This window comes from Sander lucioperca, chromosome 8 (assembly GCF_008315115.2).
Source record: "Sander lucioperca isolate FBNREF2018 chromosome 8, SLUC_FBN_1.2, whole genome shotgun sequence".
Taxonomy (NCBI): Eukaryota; Metazoa; Chordata; class Actinopteri; order Perciformes; family Percidae; genus Sander; species Sander lucioperca.
This window is the reverse complement of record NC_050180.1, coordinates 30209765-30234770: the sequence shown is the minus strand read 5'-3', so window position 1 is coordinate 30234770 and position 25006 is coordinate 30209765. Positions and strand designations below refer to the sequence as shown.

The following is a 25006-nucleotide window of genomic DNA, read 5'->3' as shown; positions in this document are numbered from 1 at the left end:
TTACAGCCGACTTATGACAGGAAATGTTAACTCAAATCTATTTGCCCAAGGTAATATCTCAAGGTTAAGAGAAGCCAAGCCTGATGTCTTCATTCTGTGAAAGGAGACCTGCTCCTTAAGGGCACCAACCTACATCTCCATCCAGCCTTCCAATGAAAGCAGCAGCCTGAACCCGTCAGCATTGGCCTCAGTTCTGCATGAAGGCACTGAGGTGGATTCAGTGTCAGCTGTAGAGCCCTGCTCGTACCTCTACCGGTTGAAGGTCATTGTGAACACGCAGGTGTTCTTTCACATGGTATCACCTTGACACAGGCACCCCTGATACCACTGGACCGTAATGTAATTGCGACATAGCCTGGTGTTTGGGAGACAGAGCTGAAGCAGGGGATGGTCTGTCAGGATGAACGGACAAGAGGCTGCACACCCAGACTCTATTACTGCTTATTCAAGTGGAGAAAGAAAAAAGGATGGGGACTACAGAGAGGGAAGAGGGGGAGATAGATGACGATAGGGGCAGAGGGAGCGATGTAGAGAACCTGCCTTAATAGTAACCTTATCTCAAGATGAACCTTTGCAAGTATGTAAGAGGTTAATTCAATGTCATGCCAGGGTGATGTACAGGGTCCATTCTACTGTCTCATTTGGGAGATAGAGCCAAGATGGTATCTCTCCCCACCTGGGATGATTTATAGCTAATTGCAGATGCATGAAAAAGAAAGCTTATGCATTTCAACTTGAAAATGAAGTGCCATCCATGGTAATCCTCTGTTTCAAAAGTTTCAGAATAACAAGTTTACGAAAATTAATATATTTTTTTCCACAGCTTTTTCTAAGATGTCTATAGATTAGGATGCATTAATCCAAATTACATTTACAGTACGGGCATTGATTTCCCAAAGGTGTGAGACACAAGCAAGAAAGAGTGAGAGGAGATGAGAGCCTCATATGTGCTCCTTTTCTTCCTGAGAGAATAGACTTTTGATGTGTTAGGATTTCTGCAACTGCTGCAGCCTCAAACACACATCTGGGCTTTATGTTTTATTGAAAGTGCTCGGTCAAATTAGTTTACCTACATAATGCAGGGTTGACTTCTCCTTGCCACTTGAAGAGAGATTGAATGAGCAGGACCAGTGTGTCCAAAGACCAAGAAACTAGAAGTTTGCACAGACTTGAAATACCCAAGCCTGAGCTGTCACAAAGTTTCCATCCAAGGACACAAGTCTTGACAGATTCGGTAAATGTTTTAAGAGAAACAAGCTTGTGTTGCCTTCGTAGTTATTTTGAGCGACATTTCCCCGAGAAAATCAATTCCGCTCAACACCGAACATACTTTTAGAGCTGCTACAGTTGAAGCAAAGACAAACAATACTTCCACAGAATGTATACAAGTGACATGCTCTCAAAACCTGCTATACTGTCTGTGAAAAATGCTATGCCTTCCTGCAAAAACGAAGTATCTGAAATAATTTAAATACTGACCAACATGATTGTTCCTATTCTGCAGCTTTTCTAACAAGTACCTGTCCCATACACATCACCAGAGGATGAGTCATCAGTGAAATAGGGAAGCACAACCTGTATTTGTACAGTTTGCTGTTGTAACACATGGAAATTGAAACAGGTGAGCACTGATAAATGCATCACTTGGGGGCTAGATGTGGTCTTTGTGGAAGTACATAAGAGGAAGCAATGGAAAAGCAGCTTGTGAAAACACTATGCAATGTATGTAGATGCGGTCAACAATACAATACATAGCCGGAAGATTAATCAACCAAAAATTCAAGCCCTACTCTAGCCAGATTCCAACCTGAATCTCTCAAAAATTGTGTCTCACCAATCTCGGACTACATGCCCAGCAAGAGATGTTTGTCTTTAATGCTATACATCCACAGAAGTTGATGGATGGCAGAGTAAGGACAGAAGCCCATGCTCCATTCATCAAAACCTGACAGCCCTCTTCGGGCCTGGTGGCACAGGTGACAAATGAGGACCAAAGACCCTGCTGGGGGATGAAAAGAGTAGGAGCTGTGGAGGAAGTCCCAGCTTGGCCAAAAAGGACAGAGACCACTTATAATTGATCCATATGTGCTCCCCTGGCCGTTTATGCCCAGATTTCAGAAAATGCCTCTGAACTTTTTTGTCTCGAGCAATGAATTGCACGACGAATCGCTCTTTGCACTTTAAGCTGGGTTCAATAAGGCCCCAAATTGCTACTTAAAATTGTGCAGTGAGAATGAGACAGATGTGGCTGAAGGAGTCTGTGGAGATGTAAATCACATTTTGCATTTGGAACTGCGAGGAGGCAGGCAGTGGAGAGAAGTGATTCTATTTGAAGCCCCAAATCAACTGGAGGCTTCAATGCATATTGTTAGAAGTCTGTTGAAATGGGAGGAGAGTTCGCTCGTCGGAGGGGGAGAAAAGACGCATTAACTTGAATGTCTCCACCAAGAAGCAAGGATAATGCACATTGCTTTTAAGTCCTCTAAAAAATGACTGCTTTTCTAAACATCCTAATTCACCCATTATATGTGCAAATACTGAGCACCAGATTTGAACTGTAGTAGAAGCCACTTTAAAACTTTCAGCTTACTTTGTTGAATCAGCTGTTAAGCTTAGTAAAAAAAAGTCTAATCTTAACATTTACCAGCATTACAAAGCCCATAAATGCATTTTGGTAAAAAGGTGATCATTCGAGGGACTTTATGGCTTTCTTTACTGCCAGTGTATATTGTGAAACAGTAGCAGAGCAGTCATGGTGTTATGCTCTGCGTAACCACGACACTGCCTTAGTGCTTTAATCTGCAGAGTTCTTTCTGGCACATTACAGGTCTACACAGGGAGAATGAGACCATGAAGACTTGATTGTATGATGTTCCATTCAGTTGTCCTTTATGTGGGGACAAGCTTAGAGAGAGAGAGACAGGCTCCTTGTTGCTGTCAGAGAGAGTATCTCATTTTCACCGAAAGCTACATAGTTTAAATCATGTGGGATCGTCAGTATTTGGCTTATACTGGAAGAACAGAACAGAGCCGCAATAGGGTTACACAATTCATTATCACATTGGGTTACATATCTTATTCAAGGGCACCTTTGCTGTGATTGATGAGGGAGCAGAGTCCGTTTATTTGTCTTCCTTACCATTATCATTACAGCTACTGTAAGGATTCTTCTCATCAGTCATGTTTCAGTCACATTTTGTATATTCATCCTTGTACATTAAAACATTTAAACTGAAGGTTTATGGTTTATACAATACTTAATGTGCTGTCTTGTTGCTTGGCAGGCTTCCCCAGAGCAGTATCTTGTAATAGCATCTCCATGATGCTTCTTGACAGTTAATTGCTTATCTGTTCATATATTTAGTGGCTTTCATATCGGTAGTTATCTTAAAGCTGCATTAATCAATGTGTGGCATCATTTGGCTACTAGCGGGTAGGAAAACATCAAAACAAGCTAACAGGTACACAACCACCACATATTGTTAGCTTAGAATTTGTTGAGAAAACCTTCTTTCGTATTCAGTAGACACATCATTTGTTTTGTTTCCCCCCCTGATTATCTGAGAAATGTAAGTCCATTATTCACTTTATTTTTAGCCATCTCAGTATTTAGCTTGTTAGATACTCAACTATGATCACTAGCTAACGCTAGTTGCTAACCTTGTCTGTCTGACGTAGATAGTCAAAGAAACATTGTTAGCAACTTGTCATATTGTCACTGGGCAGGCAATTACTGTACAGTAGGTTTATCTGAAATATTTTTCTGGAATTATTTTCTGGTGTTATGAGAACTGAGCCACACAAACAGGTAAAACCTAAATAATGTGATAAAAGAGGCTAATAATCTCCAAGGAGCTGCTGGCTTATAATTAGGGTGACCAGACGTCCCCGGTTTCTGGGGACAGTCCCCGGTTTCGGTGACCTGTCCCCGGCTGGAGCTGTCCCCGGAAATGTTCCCAGTTTTCACTGTGACTGACAGACCCAAAATTGGAATGAAAGAAAGAAAACATTGACCAAAAGTATAGTCGCGCACCCTACACACACAGGCTCAAGACAGCCAGAGCAAGCAGTGCTCGGAGCTCAACTTCGGTAAAGTTAGAAAGATATTCACAGATTCGAACTTCCGGGGTCAATTACTCTACAGTGAAATGTTATTAAATCACAAACGACGCATCTTTCCTACCGCGGTAAGCTAAACAACGAGCTACAAACTAATATTCATCAAAACGAGCCGTCCTCCAACCTGGAGAAATAACATTGGTCTCTACGAGCAGCCGGCGGTGAGATGGCAGTAAGACGAGTGCTTAGGGACCGTCTAACACCGAAAAGAGATAGGCCTACAACAAAAATATTTATTAATTTAATGATTAAATATGGTAGTGTCTCCAAACTTACCTCAATTATAACTTGTCTCCTGCTAGTTGTACTACAGCACTTACTTTAAAAAAATAAGCATATATTTATATATAGCATATACTTTGGAGAATATCTTTTGCCAAAAACATTTCATATTTTAATAATTAAATAGAGTTGTGTCTCTAAACTTACCTCACATATAATTAGTGTTCTGCTGGTTGTACTACATCACTTACTTTTCAAAAATAGGCATATGCAAATTTGGGGGAATACTTTTTGCCATATTCTTTTTTTTTTAATATATGTCATAATTACAAAGAGGCATGTCTCCAAAACTACTCCACACATAGAACCCCCCCTGCTGGTTGTCTGAATTTCTTTTCAAAGTGCACCAGATTGATGCATTTAAATGTTAAAATAGACAACATTTTCTTACAGGGGAGCATGCCCATGGCTTGTGCCCCAGTGCAGCTCTAGGTCTAGTGACGCCCCTTAAGTTTACAAAGATAAAAACATTACCTGTTTTGGAGGTATTTACGCTTCTGAGCTGAAAATGTCCCCGGATTTTGTCTCAGAAATCTGGTCACCTTAATTATAATTCTCAGTTATTTTGGCACAATGAGCGACCCTTTCACATTACACATGATTGGTACAGAGCCCGTTGAAAATGTGCCTGTTTGGAACGGGCGATTGCTTGGCCTGTGGTATTTCGCTTGTAGATTTCATCAAAACCAAATTGTACCCCAAAATTACTTACAGAAGGACCCCAAACCACTTACTCCACTGTAGCCTATAGCCTACTACTGACTTACAGTGTAGGCTACGTCTACATCAGAGGAAGACATTGTAGACCTACCTACTACTGTATTTACCTGACAGAGAATGGGGCAGATTCAGAATGTAATCACAAAATATCACAATGAAAATGTGGAGTAATCAGACATTAGCATCATGGACTCATGGCAGTGCGCTACCCAACTGGCCTGTTATCAGAGCTAATCAGCACATATCTGCGTTCATCAACCACCAGAACCGGGCCGTTTGTGTGTGTGTGTGTGTGTGTGTGTGTGTGTGTGTGCGTGTGTGCGCGCGCGCGCGCGAGAGAGAGAGAGAGAGAGAGAGAGAGAGAGAGAGAGAGAGACGGTGTTGTCTCGCGTCGTATGATCGTTAACGAATTTAATGCTTCAGCAGAGGTGCTCATTTCCATACAGGTTTAGTGGCTTGACGGTTAACGGTGAAGTAGGGGATTTGATTCGCTAGGGTATTTTGGCGACGGTAATGTTATTAGTGTTGTAAATTAGCAGTAGACTTAATTAACCCAACCCAGGGTGAGTCTGATGAAAACTGCTGTGTCTGCCCGGTTCTCTCTGAGATGTTCTCGCATTGCACAGCGCTGTGAAAGAATAATCTCCGAGATTACATTATGTTCTGCTAGCTCACAGCAATTTAATAGATATAAATGCATAATAAATGCAGGAAAAGAGTCAAAGGCTGTAACACTCCCCACCCCCCGCTGTTGTAAAGCGTTCTGCATGTGGCGTCTGCGTGTGATGTGCAGGTTACCTTCCCCCCAAACACGGACACACATACATACAGATACGTCTCGCTTTATTAGATAGATAGCCTGCCTATAAGTGGCATCACGCTCTGTCTGCCACTTGTCTGTGATTGTGCTTTGCATGTTTGGGATTCTGAAACGTTTTTAAATTCGGGAATTGTCGTTTGTTTATTCAAAGTCAAAGACAGTCCAAAGTAGTGCTACTTTGCACATTTTTGTGGGTCTGAGGTGTATTTCACATTTTAGCTGCCAAAGCTCCGCTGCTTTCTTCGACCCTCTCTGTGTCTGGTCCTGCGCTGAGCTCAGTCAGCGTGCAATGTGAGAGGGGGAGTAGCCAGCGGCAAGAGCGGCAAGAGCGGCAAAAGCCAATGTGTGCTTCTTTTACCGACGATATCTTTAGCATTTCTAATCCAAACAACGTCAATCTTGGCACTGCACTTACGCGTGCCTGTAGCAAGACACCTGTCAAGTTTGAAATCCATCGGGCTAACGGTTCGAGAGATATGCGCATAACACACAGACAGACATTCCTGCAATTTATAGATAGATTGTATTCATTAATGCAGGTTTAAATTTAAATGTGAGGGGTAAAACTTGACAGTTTCTCCATTTACGCGTCAAGAGAGAGGAACACAGACTCTCTATGTCTCACACACGTACAAGGATGTACGGTGGCATACACACTTTGTGTTGGCTTAATTATGAACTGACTTTGACTTTCACTTTGGAGCTTAAACCATCCATGACCCAAATGCAAAGGAATCCATAAATGTCTTAAACTTCCCAGGATAATTATTATCATCAGTGGCTCTGTGTAGTTTAGAGGATTGTTTTTTTTTTACCCTCTGCATTTGTTTTATGAATACTGATTTGGTTTGATGTTTGTACATGTTATTGATTTTTGCTGAGTGCTCAGGGTGGTAAATAATCACAGTGGATATATTGCCTTCGATGCAAGTTTAGCTTTGTTTACCAAGGAGGGGCTGTTTAATTGCACTTTGCGCTTAGTGCTCAAAGCAGCGCAGCTTCATATTGAGATTTGAGAAATATGTTCAGTTTAATTTGCATTATTTGAAAAAGATTTTTTAAGAAACTGCAATATCATTAACAATGCATTGCACGTCATTTACATTATACAACCTCTCTGACCACAATGGTGCATTTTAGATTCTCAGTAAACTGCAGCCTAAGCCCCTGTAGTCTACATACTTAATATTTTAAAGACTCTGTTTTGGAAACATTGCAGTTTTGTTATTAGTGACTGTACACATTTTCAAGTTGCAAAAATACACTGTCTGTGTAACTTCATTGTAACCATGTTTTGATAAAAGCCACAAACAGCCAATGGATGAGACTGTAAATTAGCTATAGACAATTTGGATTGTGGAGCGTGCCTGTGTACGTGTGTGCTACAGTTCAGTTACAGAGGGATTTTAAACTTGCCTAAAACTCTAGTAGTTTTGCTTATTTACTTGCAGACCCTCTCATTTTTACTCTTGTTGTCTCGCGTCCTTACAAACACTTTGTGTGCTTTCTTGTTGCCTCTAATATGTACTTCCATTCAGTCTGATCACACTTTGCAGAGACAGTTTTGAAATCAACTCCTGTGGTGGAAATTCTAAGAATTCAGCACATCATGACATTTGGAACCTTTGTACTAAAGGTAGAAACTGTGAAAGATTCAAGCAGCCAAAAACTTAAAAACAAGTTAGTAGTTAGATATGCAATTTTCTATCACACTCCACTCTCCTGCATCTGCAGCCTATCAGTCAGCAAAGTATTCAAAGTAAAAAAAAATCTTGACCCTTGAAGCATGAATTCGATAGAAGAGTACTTTTGTTGCAAGACATTTAAAGTACATGTGCTTCCCTAGCTTAAGTGTATGTGTAATAAGAGAGGCAGTACTCTACACTGTGTGCTGCAGGAACAAAAATGTTGGAAATGCAGGCCATACACCACAGTTGCCCCTTTGAGATCAGATAAAAGAGTAAGCTTCAGACCTTCATGCCCTCCAATTTAATGTCACTCACACTGAGGCCAGTTTTTCTGTGGTACCACTGTGGAGAATTCTAGGTCTCCTACCCGTTGCTGCAGTACATCCTATCAGTCACTTCATAAAGCCACTTTTTTTTGTTTTTCTGCCTTGAGCGAGTGTTACGCATGGTTGAGTGTCCACAGGGAGCCTCAGTGAATATTCAGTCTTTGTGTGACAGGTCAGTTCCCATATAGAGGTGACTCCTACAACACTTAACCACTAAAGACATATCTGTATTTACCTATGTTAACACAGCAGACTTAAGAATATATACTGCGTGTACATGTACTGTATGCACACATTCTGTATGCCAAGTGCCAGAAAAAGCCACTCAGATGAAGGTAAATGTTTGAAAACGTGTGAATTGCACAGTGGATAGGTAATTGAAGTCAGCAAGATCATCAAAATTAGAATCTCACCTGCCATTACAGTAATCTATTCATTGAAATATGCAGATCAGAGAATTTATCTTATCTTACATCGACAGTTTGCAAATAGATTTTATACGTCTGAAATGCATCCAACAAGCTCCATTTCTTTTATTTTTTTGACCCAGTCAGCAATTGGACCACACTTCTACCTCCTATGTTTGTAATGTGATCTGCTATGTCGGCATATCCCTACCTTCATTAGAGCGGCTGTCTCACAAAATACTTGCAATTAGAATGAGGTTCTTCTTAATGACAGGAAAACCTATCCTGCAAGTGAGACAGAGGCTGTTTCTTCCCGTGGACCGAGATGACATATTGCAGGTCTGCAGCAATTAAGTGGAAGGAAAAAAGAAACCAATACATTTTCCCATGCAGGCTCCTCAGGAAACTGGCAAAGTAAAGGCATCTTTAGGCCCAAATGCTGGTGTGTCGCCTGGGTTTCATCGCTCTGTCTGGCTGTAATGGCTCCAGAGATCTCCCATCTGACAAAATCCTTTATGTTTTAGCCAAGAGCAGAGGTCTGGACTGGCAGCCACCAAAGTGTATCAAATCAGTTAAGAGATCTTTCAACAGTCATCACAAAGGATTTTTTTTATGATTTGTTTCAAGATTATTTTGAGTAGAAGCCTCATTATAAAATGATAAAATGTATTTGAGAGGTTTGCAGAAGACATATAATATAAGACTTTCAGCAATTGGAGCCTGAGAGGAGCATAAAATGTGCTGGACTCCACATTTCTAAAGGTTTTGGGGCGAAATAGGCACTGTAGCCTCTCCCAGACCTGTCGAATCAGATATCAGAAAAATTATCTCGTACTGTGCCTTCAAAATCTATCAGTATGGATTCAACCACATCCTTTCTGCACAGTATGTTTTTCCTGCTACTCAGTCAAGGGATAGCAAATGTGTGCTTTGCCAAGTGACCACACTACTGTATCAAATCAAGATGAAATGCCTCTGCAACGTTTACACCAGTCACCAGCAATGGCACTGTGATGTTGTGACTATGGAGGAAGCATCATGTAATAGAAAATGCAGAGGTCAAAATCCCCTGATCAAATGTGAAGTAGTGCCTGACAAAGCCCTGAGTGAACAAGACAGTGCTCTTCAGGCCTGCTGACGGCAGATCGGGGCAGATGCCTCGTCATTTGTCTCTCTTCTGATCGGAGCTGTCAGTAGAGATTCATCTCATGAGCAATATGTTTGTCCGCTCATGCAGTTTCTGTCACAAGTACTCCTTCTGTCTCAAAACTTTGACTTAATAATGATAGATAGATAGATAGATAGATAGATAGATAGATAGATAGATAGATAGATAGATATACCTGAGGAAGGAGTCAGCATGCTGTTCACACCACTGCTTGTCAGAAGATGCCGTGAGGGAACTATTAACCACGTCTTTATCCAAATGAGGCAGGTTGTCCAAGCTATGCAGTAGCAGTGATCCAACAAGGACATCCATGTTTTTCTTAATGCCTCCCCTCTAACTAAGATTACTTAAGCCCCCTGTTTTATGGGTAGCAGAGCCCTTCAATTTCCCCAAGCCCCTGTTATTATGCAGACTAGGAGTATGAACCATATGATTGTGTTCTACGGCAGAAGGTATATTACCTTTTTAAGGTGTCAAGGAGAGTACCTCGGGGAGCAACTTATAATTGCAGCTGGCACAGGATTCAATTGTTAAAGCATGTTAGAGGGATTTCTTATTGTTTGCTTGAGTGCACTGTTCAGACTGCCAGCGTACAGCTGTGGAGTCAAACATGTAGGTAATATGATATATGATTAGAGGTCAGCTCTAATGCAGAGGCAATCATTGCAGTGCAGTAAAACACTATTACAGTAACTGCCCCAACAGTAGCCAATATATTTAGGCAGAATTTAAGCTGCACTTTACAGAAATCTATGGTAAAGATTGCAAGTGAAAGGTTATTAGTCTTACAGTCATTACATCGAAATGCCTTACTAGTGGCATGGCTGTATGGTTGGCAATGTCGGTCTATTGGGTCAACCATTGTGTGGTCATGCAATTTTGTTCAGACATTTATGGTCACCAGAGGATGAATCTACTGTAGTACTAGTAGTTCTGCTAGTGCTACCATGAGGTTAATATGTGTGGTTCAGAGTGAAATGTCTTGACAGCTATTGGATTGCCAATAAATTCTCTACAGATATTCAAGAGGATACATTGTAATGACTATCTTAATCTCCTGACTTTTCATCATTCTAAATTTCAAATTGCCTAGTTCTTAGGTTTATGATCAGATACCTGCAAAACTAATGAAATCCAATTAACCACAGCTGTCATTTTTGTTTAGTGCCAATAAGTAAATGTTTGCATGCTAATAGGGGTGAACCTGTGAAACATTATACCTGCTAAACATTAGTATGTTAGCATTGTCACTAGCGATCCTTTCTATACTGTACTGTGCTTTGTCTAACTCAGCCTTCTAGTAAATTGCAAAGCTCTCTTTTACGGCAGCCAGGCACTACAGTGCATTTCACTACAAATGCAAGTACAAATTTGAGTGTTAAGTGACTCTGAGTTCTGAACTACAGGCTGGCAAGATACACAGATTATCTAAGCCTTATTGGTTTTACTAATTAGCAATGAGCAGTGTGCAAAACATTCAGGTAGCAGCTTCTCATTTTTAGCCGGCACTGACCAATTTTTTTATTTTAAGCAAGTTTTTATGTATACTGAGCGTCTTCAGCAAATGAAAACAAAATATTTTGGGAGAAATTCTCTCTCGTCTCATTTTCAGGTTGTAGCTTGAGTGTGCACTTGGCAGCTGTATCATTTAGATAGATATTATTATCAAATCGGACTCTGTATTAACAGAAACCCGTTATTAAAGGACTTTGACCGGGCCAGAGACACTTCACGCGAGACATCCCTAATTGTCACTGTGAGCATGTTAGCATGCTGATGTAAGCATAAAGCTCAAAGCACCACTGTGCCTACAGTAAGTACAGTCTCACAGAGCTGCTACCATGGCTGTAGACTCTTCTTGTTTCAGCAAATAGGGCAACTTATTTGAAAATGAAATTTGACATATCCACAGTGGTGGGCTGTCAGGGCCATCAGGGCCTTCTCTGCTGGCCCTGTCAAAATCAAAAATATATTTTTTCATAATTAAATGAATGTGTGTCTAAAAATCAATTACGTTTTCAGTACGTTACGATTATATTTCCAGAAAGAATATGGTTATTTTTTCTGAGTAGCTGGATTTTCCATATCATCTAAACGCATCACAGCTCCGTGGACCCTTCTTATATACAGTCTATGCGTGGACCAGCTGGACCAGCACTAGTAGCATTGCTAGCCTTTCGATGAAGCTGCCATTTCCCATTTGATTTTAACTTTGACTGACGTGTGTCATCAGCCAATCAAATGTTGATGCGTAGTGACAGAACGCCCTAGGGGCCCAGCGTTGTGTCGACTCTAGCCCCCGCTGATGTCATCAACGAAGTTTGAACTTTTTAGCGGGTTGTGAGTGAACCAGGAGTGAACTATGGCCGCTGCCTTCACACCTCCTAACGATGCTGTTTCCGATCTCCTTCATGTGCCTTTTTCAAGGCGATCGTTTGGAGAGAAGAAAGAAATCATTTTAAGAGGAAGACCTACACCTAAGCTGGATGGGCTGACCAAGGCTGGCAAAGGTTTTGTGCGGCACTTCACTGAGGGTAACTACGACCGCTATGACTGGCTAACAGCTAGCACCGAGCGGAACAAGCTATTTTGCTGGCCGTGTTTGCTTTTTAATACCAGTGAGGGAACATGGAACACCACAGGTTTTAACATCCTTAATAGCTTCACCAAGGCAGCTGTCAAACATCAGGCATCCGAGCGACACCTCACAACGGTGGTACATTTGAAGACCTTTGGTGAGTCCAGGGTGGATTTGCAACTGGATGAGCAGCGGAGACGAGAGACAAGCCTGCACAATGAGAGAGTGAGAAAAAACCGGGACATACTGAAGCGCCTCGTTGATTGTGTCATCTTTTTGGGACAGCAAGAATTGTCTTTCAGGGGACATGACGAGGGGAAAGGGTCCCTGAATCGAGGTAATTATTTGGAGCTATTATCTCTGCTATCAGAATATGATGCTGACTTGCGACACCACCTTGCCACGGCCACCGTTTTTACGGGAACATCTGGGAAAATTCAAAATGATCTCATAAATGCTGTTGCTGAGGTGCTAAATGATGCCATCAAAAAAGAGATCAACAACACCAAGTTTGTCGCAGTTATGGTGGATGAGACCACAGATTTCAGCAACACTGCACAGCTGTCATTTGTACGTCGGTACGTTACTGACACCGGAGTAAAAGAGAGATTTTTAAAGTTTGAGGATGTCACAGAAAGAAAACGAGCTCATGATCTAGCAGCTTCAGTACTTGAAGTGTTGGGCAGCTACGATTGCAAAACAAAGTTAGTGGCACAGTGTTATGACGGAGCCGCTGTAATGGCATCGGGACTTAATGGCGTACAGGCGCGCGTAAAAGAAGAAATCCCTCAGGCTCTGTTTGTGCACTGTTATGCACACACATTAAATCTTGTGATGTCTCAGGGAGCATCAAAAATAAAGGACTGCAAGATTTTTTTTGCGAATCTGGGAGGATTGTCTGCATTTTTCACACGTTCTCCCAAGCGAACAAAACTGCTGGATGAGTTTTGCGAGAGGCGGCTGCCGCGGGTCTCTCAGGTGAGATGGAACTTCAACTCCAGGTTGGTGGGCACGGTCCACGACAAAAGAGCTGAGCTGGTCGAGCTTTTCCAGCACATCCTCGATCACGCGGAGGATTTTGACCGTGAAACGGTACATTGTGCATCAGGACACTTGTCACAGTTGAAAAGCTTTGAGTTCTGTTTTTTTCTCTTTGCTTTCATCGGCATTTTTGACTTTGCTGATGTGCTCTTCGGAATCCTGCAAAATAAGAGCTTAGACGTGCAGTTCAGTCTGGCCAGAATTGGGGATTTTTGCCAGAGTCTTGAAGGTGAGCGTGGAAAATTTGATGCCATCTATGAGAGGACCGGGGAGGCCGCGGGACAGCCGAGCGCAGCTAGAGGCCGAACAGACCCGCACGCGCACTACAGACAGCTACACACAGCGCTAATCGACAGCATCATCACGCAAATCAGGAATCGATTTGAGGATCACAAGCGACTACTGTTTGTTGCATTGCTGGACGCACAGCTGTTTACCAAGTTCAAGCAGACATTTCCCGAAACTGAGCTGAGGAGCCTGGATGAGAGCTACGGCGCACACTTTGACCTGGGCAGACTCAGAGCAGAGCTCAAAGTGATGTACAGCATGACAAACTTTCAGGGAAAGAGTCCAAGTGACCTACTGACATTTCTGATGAGCACGGGGCTTGCAGTCAGCATGTCACAGCTTTATGCCCTCACATGCTTGATCGTGACAATACCAGTGTCCACCGCATCAGTTGAGCGATCTTTCTCCGCTCTCAAGCGCATCAAAACGTATTCACGGAATGCAACCGGACAAACACGACTCTCTGCACTGGCATCTATTGCCATAGAGAAGGAGCTGCTCATTCATCTTAAGCAGGATGCGCGACTGCATGAGGAGGTCATTGAACGTTTCATCAGAAAGGATGGATTTCATTTACAAGTAATGGGTGAGTGTTACTTCTTACTGTTTAGGAGAGATAAAGTTATTGCGGGATTTTATTTATATACATTTGTATTGCTGTTGTTTGGGTGTAGATGGTGATGCTGTGTTGATGTGCCTAAAGCTGTTTAATGCACAGTGGTGTGCGTGTGTGGTGTGGTTGTTCGGTTTTTTTTTGCGGGGGGGGGGGGGGGGTGGGGGGCGTTACGGAAGGCCCTGACTGAAAGCCCACGGTACGCTACTGCATATCCACAATATCCTACTCAAGTGTAAACTCAAGTGTTATAGTCAAGAGTATGAATAAGGAGTGATTAATTCATAATGGCTGCCTTCTTTTTATATGCATCATTAACAACATAGATCTTTAAGTGACCCACAGTCATACAGTTACAATTCTTATGATGCTCACTAAAGCGCTGAGGTCAGCAGAGTTGTTGTGAACAATAATCACATAAATAGATTATGATGTTTTGAAAAGCAGGTGAGATAAAGTGATACATATTTCAAGCAGCACAGGCTTGTTGTCTTTCTACAGCAACCACCACAGTTGTGATAATAGCAGCTCATAAACATTCATCACAGGAATGGCGACTAAACTTCAAGCCTGGAGCATGTCATCGCCTCCAAAGTTTCCCATAGTGTCTGGTGGCTGCTCCTACCACTCTGCAGGTGTAATGCCTCGAACCAAACATGAGAGGTAAAGCAGCCAAGTGGAAGCAACAGCAGTTACCTACTCTCTCAGCCCCTCGACTATCTTCCTGGGGTCAATTGAAATTCTGCAGAAGTTGAAAATGACCCTGGCTGGTTGATCGACAGCTGTGAAGATGAAAGGCATCTACTGAAAGGCTGCGGTTGCTTCTTCACTTAAGGAAGTGAGTGCGTTCTTTGTGTAATGGTCCTCGAAACATCAACACCAGCCTGTCAAATCGGCCACTCCAAGGGTAAAGGTACTATAGGGATGCAGTGAAGTACCCAGCAGCCATGAGCCAACAGTATTGATTCACAAACATTCAGGGAGGTGGTCTAAATGTTTTCTTGTGATTAAAAGTAATAAATATTTCTTCTTCTTTTTTTTAAGTAAATATATATATATATATATATATAAAAAAACAGTTCTGAAATGCAAAATAATACAATTTCATTCATGTGATAAAACATGCGATTAATCGTGAATAACTATAGAAATTTAGCGATTAATCGCGATTAAAAATAGATCTAGATCTATTTTTAATCGCGATTAATTACAAAGGATATAATCTCAGTAAGTACATAATAACAATGGAAAGCAATTCTTACCAGTGTATCGTAATTGGGAATCAAATTAATGCAAAGAAAGTTACTTTTTGAACTTGACTTTAAGATTTGTATTTGTTTATTTTTTATTTACTGTAAACAAAAGAAACGTGTGAATCTGTCATTATTGCACAATTCCTCCAAGTACCTAACCTAACTGAGATGTAACACTAACACTTTGCTTATACAGTACTAACAAAATGGTCCAAAAACCAGATGCCACAGCAGGACATTTGTAACCTTTACATTTTTCTAATAAGGAATGTAACAATTCTCCTGGACAGAAAAGGGGGTGGACAATGTCCCAAATGACAAAAACAGTCAAAAAAACGATACAAACAACACATTCCTAAAACCGTATGCTGATATACACAGTCAATATAGTGTGCAGTAACTCCTAAATAATTTTGATTACTCACTGACGTCCAGTGATCACTTGCAGTTTGCTTTCTCCGTGGAGTACAGGCTGTGTATGCGTGAAACTACTGTCCCCCTCGACAACTTTTTAAAAGTAAACTTTCCATTCAGAATCTAATTGGCATCCATTTCTGCGTCTCACGCTCACCATCCACTCAAAATGTAACGTTAGCCTACTACTCTTTGGCCGGCTCACAAGCCCAAACAAGTGCAGGCGTGCCTGTTGTTTTGTTTCCGGTCTAGCTAGATCTGGTGTGGTGTTGTAGTTTTTCTAACGTTACTAGTTGTTGCAACAGCATGTGAAAAAAACTACAAAGTTTGCTTGGCCAAAAAGAACGTTAATCTCGCGATAAAAACATTGACGCCGTTAAAATGGGTTTGCGTTAACGCCGTTAATAACGCGTTTAACTGACCCCACTAATATTATATATATATATATATATATATATATAAAGTTTTGTTAGTCCTGGAAACAATATTTCAGAGTAGTGTTCCATTCCAACAGGACACAACATTGAGCAATTATCTAGGTATACCCCAGAGACCAACTGAGATTCTGGCTGTTTCACCCAGCAGCACCTTCAGGCTGCTGATGTTATTCCTGTATAGCTCTGCAGCTCTGGCTGAGGCTGGGAATTCTTCATAGTGATCAGTATACTCCAGAAATGGTGGGAGCAGTTGTGTATGTGTGTATGGTCCCAACAAAGATAGGGCCACAAACCTGTGTGTGTGTGTGTGTGTGTGTGTGTGTGTGTGTGTGTGTGTGTGTGTATGTGTATGTGTGTGTGTGTGTGTGTATGAGTGTGTGTGTGTGGCAGAGGGAAGAGAGGTAATATTATAGGGGGGTTGCCTGTAAAGCCACAACCTTCTCCTGTCCTCCGTCTCTGTCAAAAGTTCTTCCTGAGGGGGATCAGCAGGTAGCATTAAGGGGAGGCTGTTTAACAGTATTTGCCAAACTCCTAGAGAATAAGGATGCTGCAATGCAAAAAAGGAAATTTGAACAAGTAATTTAATTCTTAAATAGTATGAAAATGAAATTGTCAGTGGGGTTAAAAAAAATGCTGGTTCATTTTAGCTGTCATTTGTTGGCATGGCCAAATTTCAGGGTTGTAGCTATTAGTGAGGACACTGAGATTATATCCTTTGTATTCTTTGTATACACTTGGTGGTTGTAATCAATGGGTATTACATCCTTAAATTTTAAATGAACATATGATGGGTTTATTATAGGCTGATTTCTCAATATTTAGTATATAAATAATTACCTACAATGCCATTTGAAGTTCAATCAAAAATATCAGTATTTGTGCACCACAATCTTATTCCTGTTGTAGAAAAGGCTATAAAACCGCATTTAGACCATTATAGAACTAAATAAAAATAATAATCAAACCATTAAACTAAGTATATAGAATATGACAAATCTTACTAACAAAAACATTTTGAAGACTATATTATTACATTAACACATACACATTCTGTGTGGTTCTAATGTAGCAGTCGGCACGTGGCCATAGCTGGGAAGGTTTAATAACTCTGGCTCTAAGCCAGGACATGGAGGTTTTTTGGCGTGGTCAGAGCCACATGAATCATTGCCGCTATAATATTACTGGTCACAGGGTTGAAACCCTGCAACAAGGCCTAATATTGTCAAAGATATGGCAGCTACTGAAGCAATTCATTGACATATTTTGTGTTATCAGTGGAACAACCTCTGCGTGGTGTATGTGGAGTGTGTTGGAATTCACACTGGACTTTGTTGAGAGTAGGATTTGAGGCCTTACCACAAGAAATATGTAGGTCACAGTATATTGGCCAATTTTCTGTAGGGCATTTCCTCATTTATTCAACAGAATCAGTAAAATGATCTTTGAAAGCCACAGGCTTTTCATATTTTCGTACAATGTTGTAGTTGCCGGCAGGTTCAAAGCAGAGTCACCAGGTTTCTCTTGACACAAAAGGTAACATGACGTCTAACAGTGGTAAGGATAAGGTAAATAAATAGTTCTTTTGAGGTAACCTGTGATACGCTTTTGTACTACGCCATCAGTCCCAGCTACCATGTGTCGCCATGGTAACCAATGATCAGGCTGAGCTCAGCACAGCACAGTTTTGGTCTTGAGCAAAACCATAAACAGGAGGACAAACAAAGACTGCTCTCCAAAGCTGTGATTAGAAAACGCAGCGCTGTATTGACAATTTTTTAATGCAAATTAGCTTGCCTGTGTGAAGTCTCTGTCACATCCATCATCCACATCTTGTGCTATTTCATTGTGTCATCGCACACACTCTGCAATTAAATTTGTATACCTCAGAGAATGTATGAAGGCGTCGAGAGATTATCGCTGTAAAATCTTTCAAATAAATCACCTTGGAGATAATTACATCACATCATCGCTATTAGGACTCTGACATTTCCTTTATTCTTTAATGTGAGTGTAATGACAGGTGCAACGTGCTTTTATCCAGCTGATAATTGACTAAATGGATAATTATGATTTAACTGGATGGCTGTGAGTTCTGGGGGCTCGAAGATGACCTGCACGCTTGATGATTGTTCTTGTATAAGGACATCCTGTGCTCTGCGGCTTGGCCTTCATTGAGCTGTCAGGAGCTGTGGGGGATGCAGTGCTGTCAGCCAGCCTGCCCACCTCCACGATCCATGGAATCGATCACTCTGCCGCCTCCTAGAGAAACCCAACCACCACAGCTCCTCCAATTACTGCTGATGGGCCACATCTTTCTATCAGAATAGGCGTCAGAGGTATACGGCGCCTTTCATGGCCAGGGACAGAAAGAGAGAGAAAGGATGGAGTGGTGCGCTTGCATTGGAAAAGAGAGAGAAAGAAAGAGTAAGAATGTGGTGACAAGCGTGTGCGGCTGGTGAAACCTCCCATATTGAACTTTGCCAAGACGGATGCTGAACTTAGACCCGCATGTGCATTATTAATATTGACCACTTACACGAGAATAAAGAAGCATTTACTCACCAACTGACATGCCTGAATTAATCATAGAGCCATACTCAAAGGCATTATGAATTCTCTTTCATGACAAACCTGGCAATTTTCACTTAAATGACAGATGTGTTCAGAATGAAAAAGGCCACAAGGTCTGTCATTATCTCTGGCGTTATCTGACGCACCATCAAAGATTCAGCAGAGGACAGGCTTTGTTTTTTTTTCACAGTGGGGTATTTTCCACTCGACAGTAATATTATTCAATGGCGATCACACATACCTTGGTGGTATTATTGTATGTCAGGGGAATTTCTGCAGTGGAAGGCAGCAAAGTTCTGACTCTTCAAGGATGCAAAGATACACATAAAAGTATAGTGAATTCTGCCGAAGTAAGCATGTGCTTCTCCCTTGCCATAGTGCAGTGGTTGCTTTTCTTGCTATGGGCAGGTGTGTGTGTGTGTGTGTGTGTGTGTGTGTGTGTGTGTGTGTGTGTGTGTGTGTGTGTGTGTGTGTGTGTGTGTGTGTGTGTGTATGTAGGCTTGTTTATCTATATTCGTGGGGTCCAAAAACCGGGAGTCCAGTATATTTGTGGGGTACCGACGGCCTTGTGGGGCCAAAATGCTGGACCCCCCCAAGTTTAAAGGGCTGTTTGAGGGTTAAGACTTGGTTTTAGGATTAGGGATAGAATTAGGTTATGGTTAGGGTTAAGGTAAGTTAAGGTTAGGCATTTAGTTGTGATGGTTAAGGTTAGGGTAAGGGTCCCCACAAAGATAGGGCCACAAACCTGTGTGTGTGTGTGTGTGTGTGTGTGTGTGTGTGTGTGTGTGTGTGTGTGTGTGTGTGTGTGTTTTATTCTGATGTCCTGCACATGGCTCCCGGTGAGTGGTGGAAGCAGAATTAGAAAGGATTGTCCCTGCAGGGCTCTCACAGCTGCTCCTGCAGACTCTGTGTTAGATTAGAAAATATCTTAAAAGTCATGCCGCAGTCAGTACATATAGAACGGGAAATCACAATCGAAACTGCATAAAGGAAGAGAAGTGTCATATTAATACACTTTTTTTTTTTTTGTGAGTTGGATTTCTTCCTGCAAGACAACCTTTGCAAGAGGAAGCATTGATTCATGATACATTTGTGTGTATACACAGTACACCAGGCCATCTCTATTCTGATGGGTTACATTAATCCAATCCAATCCTCCGTCTTAATGTTTTGTCCTCCATCCGTCACTGTCAGATGCACAGACTGACCGTGGTCGTATTGGTCAGCCCACGTTAGAGCCACAGCTTTCCGCACAGTATGAGCTTGTCTGAAAGAGTGTGAATGTCTGCGGGCTCCCACGCACATACACTGTGTGTGTGTGTGTGTGTGTGTGTGTGTGTGTGTGTGTGTGTGTGTGTGTGTGTGTGTGTGTGTGTGTTTGTGTTTGGTATCTGGTCATAGAGCAGAACATGAGCCGCCTGCTGCAGTCCACACACTCTTAAGTCCGTGGTTTGTGCTGTGAGTCCATCAAGTCCTGAAGGAGTTTCTGAGTGCATTGCAGATGTTAATGAAATGCAGAACCCTTCTGCTGGGTAAAAATCTCTAACATACCCCAATAACCTGGAGAGAACTGAAACACACGGACTACCTATATTTATAATACTGTATCGGAACATGAAAAAAAAATGTGTTGCAAATATCTTAAGTCACATATGTTTTTTTGTGTTTATATAAGCAAGACAATTCTTTCCTTTTAGGGTCTGAATTTGGTTCGTCGATAGAGATTTCTGTTTTAAGCAGCCATTGTCTTTGTAAACAGAGGGGGTCAACCCCAGTTGTAGCTCATGAATAATGATGTTATTATATAAATAAGCCCCAAACAGCCCCAGGCAGATAGGCAGGTGTGGAGGTTTTGGAGTAACATTTAAATGACTGAATCCTCATTTTAAAATGACATCAGCTTATCTTGAAACTATCACTATCTTTTGCTTTCACTATATTACACCTCCTATCAGACAGCAGCCAATTTATATTCAGTGTTGTAACCATAGCTACACATGGCACAAAACCCTCAACTTCAGATCCTTGGCCCCCTTTGGCCACTCCACAGGCTAAGATGACAATTATTGCTGTTTGAGCTTTTTCTATCAGAGTCTCTTGGTGCTGAAATGACCTGCTGAGCAACTGCTGAGAGTTTCTTTGACTTATAATCTGGTCTGTTTAAATTATAGTCTGTGTTGTTGTGTGTTGTTTGAATAATGTCATGCTCACTTTTGTTTCTGATTTATTTTACATTGATTTTCATTCACATTGTTATTGATATTACACATGATATGATGATTTTCTTTTCATTAAACCTGACATTGCTACAGTTATGGGCTTTGAGCCTCTAGGGGTGGTGGAGTGATGTATTGTTCCCTGCCATGCAGGAGGTGTATATTTGAACAGTTCTTTCAATCTCCATCATGTCAAAACAGAATATATGGTGTTTTGGAGGCAGAGTGTATGTCTCTGCATGTGATGGTGTAGGAGCCGGAAAAACAATGTGGACTTGACACCAGGCCCTGGGTCAAAAGAGGGCCCAAAAGGGTGAGCTGTTGACCATTTTTTGCACTGATGGGACAAAGAACAAATTACTTGTTTCTGAAGAAAAAAAAGATCTTCGCTCAGCAAAATATCAGCATGCCGATGCAGCTACGAGGTTTGTTACAAAACATCAGTTTGAGTCTCGGAAACGTAGCGTTCAACTGCTATTAACATTATCATTGTAGCTAAGGTGGTGCCATTTGGTACAGCATCCCCGGAAGTAATGGTGGTCAATATCATGCCGACCAATGCAGATCATTTTGCGCACAACCCTTGTTTTTCCACTTTAATGTGGACACGCCTTTACATTGTTCCAAAATAATATATTATATATATATATGTATATATATATATATATATATATATAAATGTAGTGTATGTTGTAAGAGTTTTCTTTTTCTTTAAGTACATTTAATACATTTTACATGTAGAGGACTTCACATGCCAGTGATGCTTTCGTTTTCATACTCCCTCTTATTATGAACATATGTTTTCTTTACAGAGAATTCTGACAGTAGGTTTTTAGTCTTTCAGCAGCAGTTGCAGTGAAATGCATGATCACAAATCACAATGTCATACTAGCCTGAAGATGTTGTTTGTATGGGAAGCTATAACCCTGGTAGCCGACTGTAGCTTGTTTTTTGTCACTTAGCTCTGCATCCATGTTTCTACCTTGGTGCTTTTGTTGTTGTACTTTGTAGTTATACTCAACACAGTATCGAGCTTTGATAGATGTTTTAATGCCTCGCTTCACCACACCAGAACTCACGAAACACCCCAAACGATGCCTCGTTATGTTGTGAATACAGGATGTAAGGTGATCTGCCTCAGTATTTGAACACAGAGCAGTAGACTCTGTCACTAGTATTCTGACCAACTGTTTCATTATGGTCTCAGATTTCATCCATCCCCACCAATGCAATACCAAGGGTTTGGCCAGCAGATGTTGCCATTTTTGACTGTATCAAATGCTTCGAAACAGTGAACCATCTTCAACACAATTGCTTCATAGTGATTTGGTGCTTCAGAAAGCTTCATTCCTCCATCCCCAGTAATGTGGCTCCACAGAGTATGTTTTAAATCCTGTGGCTCAGGTTGAGAATCCTCGAGTCAGCTGGATCTACAGAAGGGGTATTCCCCATGGTTTTGAGATAATTACTTTCTTCCCTTATGACAACCCTATTGAATGTAGATTAGGCCGATAACAAACCTGCGACACTGCTTGCCCTCTGCATCACATCTTGTCAATAGGCGAGTAATGTGTCTCATTTCTCCTTGCGTGGCATCAGCTGGTCCCCCTCTGTAACCACAGCGGCTGCCCACAGGCGAGGACAACCAACACGGTTGCAGATGAGGCCGACAGAGGAAGTCTCATCAATAATGGAGAGCGGTAGCTGGGGGAGAGGAATTGCGGTGGAGTGAGTGAGAAGTGCAGCTGGTGTGTTGTTTTATTTCTTCCAAATGGACATTTTGAAATGATGCTCTCCAGAGGCCATGCCTTAGAGGAGGTAGGCTATTAATAGCTGATGGGCTAAATAAATTGTGAAATTTGTGTTTTGATATGCATCTGGCCATATTTCAGCAATTTATTTCTTTGCTGTTCTGTTATCATTTCCCGAGGGCGTAGGACAAAGAAACTCATTTATGGGAAAAAATAGAAATATAAGTCCATGCAACTGGTTTTAATATTGTATGATAAAAATGTGAAATACCCATATGCAGAAATGAAGTCAGCTACATGGGTGTAGTCCTAAAAAGCACACCCCATGAAGGCAAAAAGAAAAAACTCATCAATTTCCTGTATGTCAAGCAGCTTGTAACTGTACCTCATCAGAGTCCTCAGAGGAATACACACACATAAAGATTAATTCTCCTGACAGCTGTCCAGATGCAAACAGAAATCCTGGCCACTGAGGCACTGAGAATGATCCAGTGGCTGTTATGGTATGGCAGCGTCTCCTGCCAGCTGCCATCCTGCTCATTCCCTTTCTTCAATGCCCATCATTGTATTGGAAAGAGGGGGCCCATTCTTACTCACATCTCTCTCGTGCTCTTGTTTTTCCAGAGGCCAGCCCTGAGGACGTGAAACTGTTGAGAGAGTTTGGATAGCACCGGTGACACAGCTTTCCACTGCGTTTCACCACCTGCAACTGCAGACATCTCTGCTCTCCAGACAGCACCAAAGGCAGGCTTGAGACAAAGAGTTGTGGCAGTATCCTACGACACAAGGAGGAGAGGAATACACTGGAGGAGGGGCCTGTGCTTGCTGCAGACGGGCAGAGGACTGCTTGTGAGTATCCTATTGTTCTCATTGTTATGGGGGAACAAATGTCCATACAACTGACCAGGACTGTGCTACACATTCCCATACATTTGATGTTTTTGTTCCAGTACAGTATATACAAGTTCATAACCAGTATTCCATCTAAGAATCATTGCAAGAGATTGATCCCTTTGTTAGGTGCAGTGCATTTCTAACCAGATATGTTTTTCAAATACAGTTTTTTTCACTGTCACTTCCTTACTTATTTATTTTATTCTACAAGGCAGCTAAAATAAAATCTCTCTGAGCATCAGAGGACGTGGTTAAAGGTATAGAGGGATGCAGGTGATAGTAGCCTACCACCATCCACTATCTCTCTCACTCTCTGTCTCACTTTATCATGGCTGTCTTCATACTTTCTGTCTCGCTTCCTGTCCAATTCATGTTCAATTTTCACTAGGAAATCCAGTAGGGGAATTAGGTGGAGGACAGGGGCAAAATAATCATACAATCCTCCTGGCCTCAAATATTATTAGAGATTGATATATATGTGAGCATAGTGCATGGGAGCATGGGGGAGAAGGTTGGGAGGTGAGGAAGACAGGAAGGGGGGAGGTGTAAAAGAGCTCAAGAGCTGATGCTGCTGATGACAAATCCGAGGAAATAATCTTAAGGTGGCAAAAGGCAGCAAATGATGAGATAGTGAGGTGAGGGAGAGAGAAGGAGTGAGAGAGGCTTGGCTGTTACATCGCTTGTAGGCTCTGTTGTCTTCTCACCACCAGAGAAAATTTCATGATTCCTTATTGGCAAGCCTAAGGTAAGATGAATTGAAACCTCATACTCTCATATTGCCTTTTGCCCAGTGCAAACAAACTCGGCTAAAATAGGACAGGTTAGCACACAGATCTATATGACTTACATAAACCACAAACGCCCTGGGATCACACCATTGGTCGATACCAATGTTTCACACTGCACCAAATATTAAACTTTTGTAGGCTATGTTACACCAACTGCTCTCAGACAATGATAAAAAAAATCATAACAGCACAATTTAAATGATACTTTTGTTATAATAAATTACTTTGAATTGCCTTGTTGCTGAAATGTGCTATATATAAAGCTGCCTTGCCTTGCGTAAAAGGCAGAGCATATACAGTATATAGTTCTTGGATATGCTTTGACAAACCATAATCATGCAGCACTTTGTACAGACATTCATGGATCACGAGAAGATGAATCCTCCTCACTTTTCCTCTAACGTCACCATGAGGTTGACATTTTTGGCTTCTAGTGGAATGTCTTGACAACAAGAGAATAAATTGCCATTGATTTTAGTACAGATATTTATGATCCACAGAGGATGAATCCTAATGACTTTTCCTCTGGTGCCAGCAGTAGTTCAACATCACTTAACCCGTGAAATATCTCAACATCTACGTGATGGATCGGCACAAAAGTTTGTACAGACATTGATGGTTCAAAGCAGATG

General features: G+C 41.6%; 1 protein-coding gene across 5 annotated transcripts in view; it reads left to right on the top strand.

Annotated features, from left to right (window-relative positions):
• b3gat1a (beta-1,3-glucuronyltransferase 1 (glucuronosyltransferase P) a) overlaps positions 1 to 25006 on the top strand; it is an 83919-nt gene that overhangs the window by 21628 nt on the left and 37285 nt on the right. For all 5 annotated transcript variants that reach the window (XM_031290817.2, XM_031290818.2, XM_036004365.1 and 2 more), the window contains exon 2: positions 23317 to 23541. The gene's annotated coding sequence lies outside the window, so the exon portion shown is untranslated. The remainder of the gene's footprint in view (positions 1 to 23316; positions 23542 to 25006) is intronic.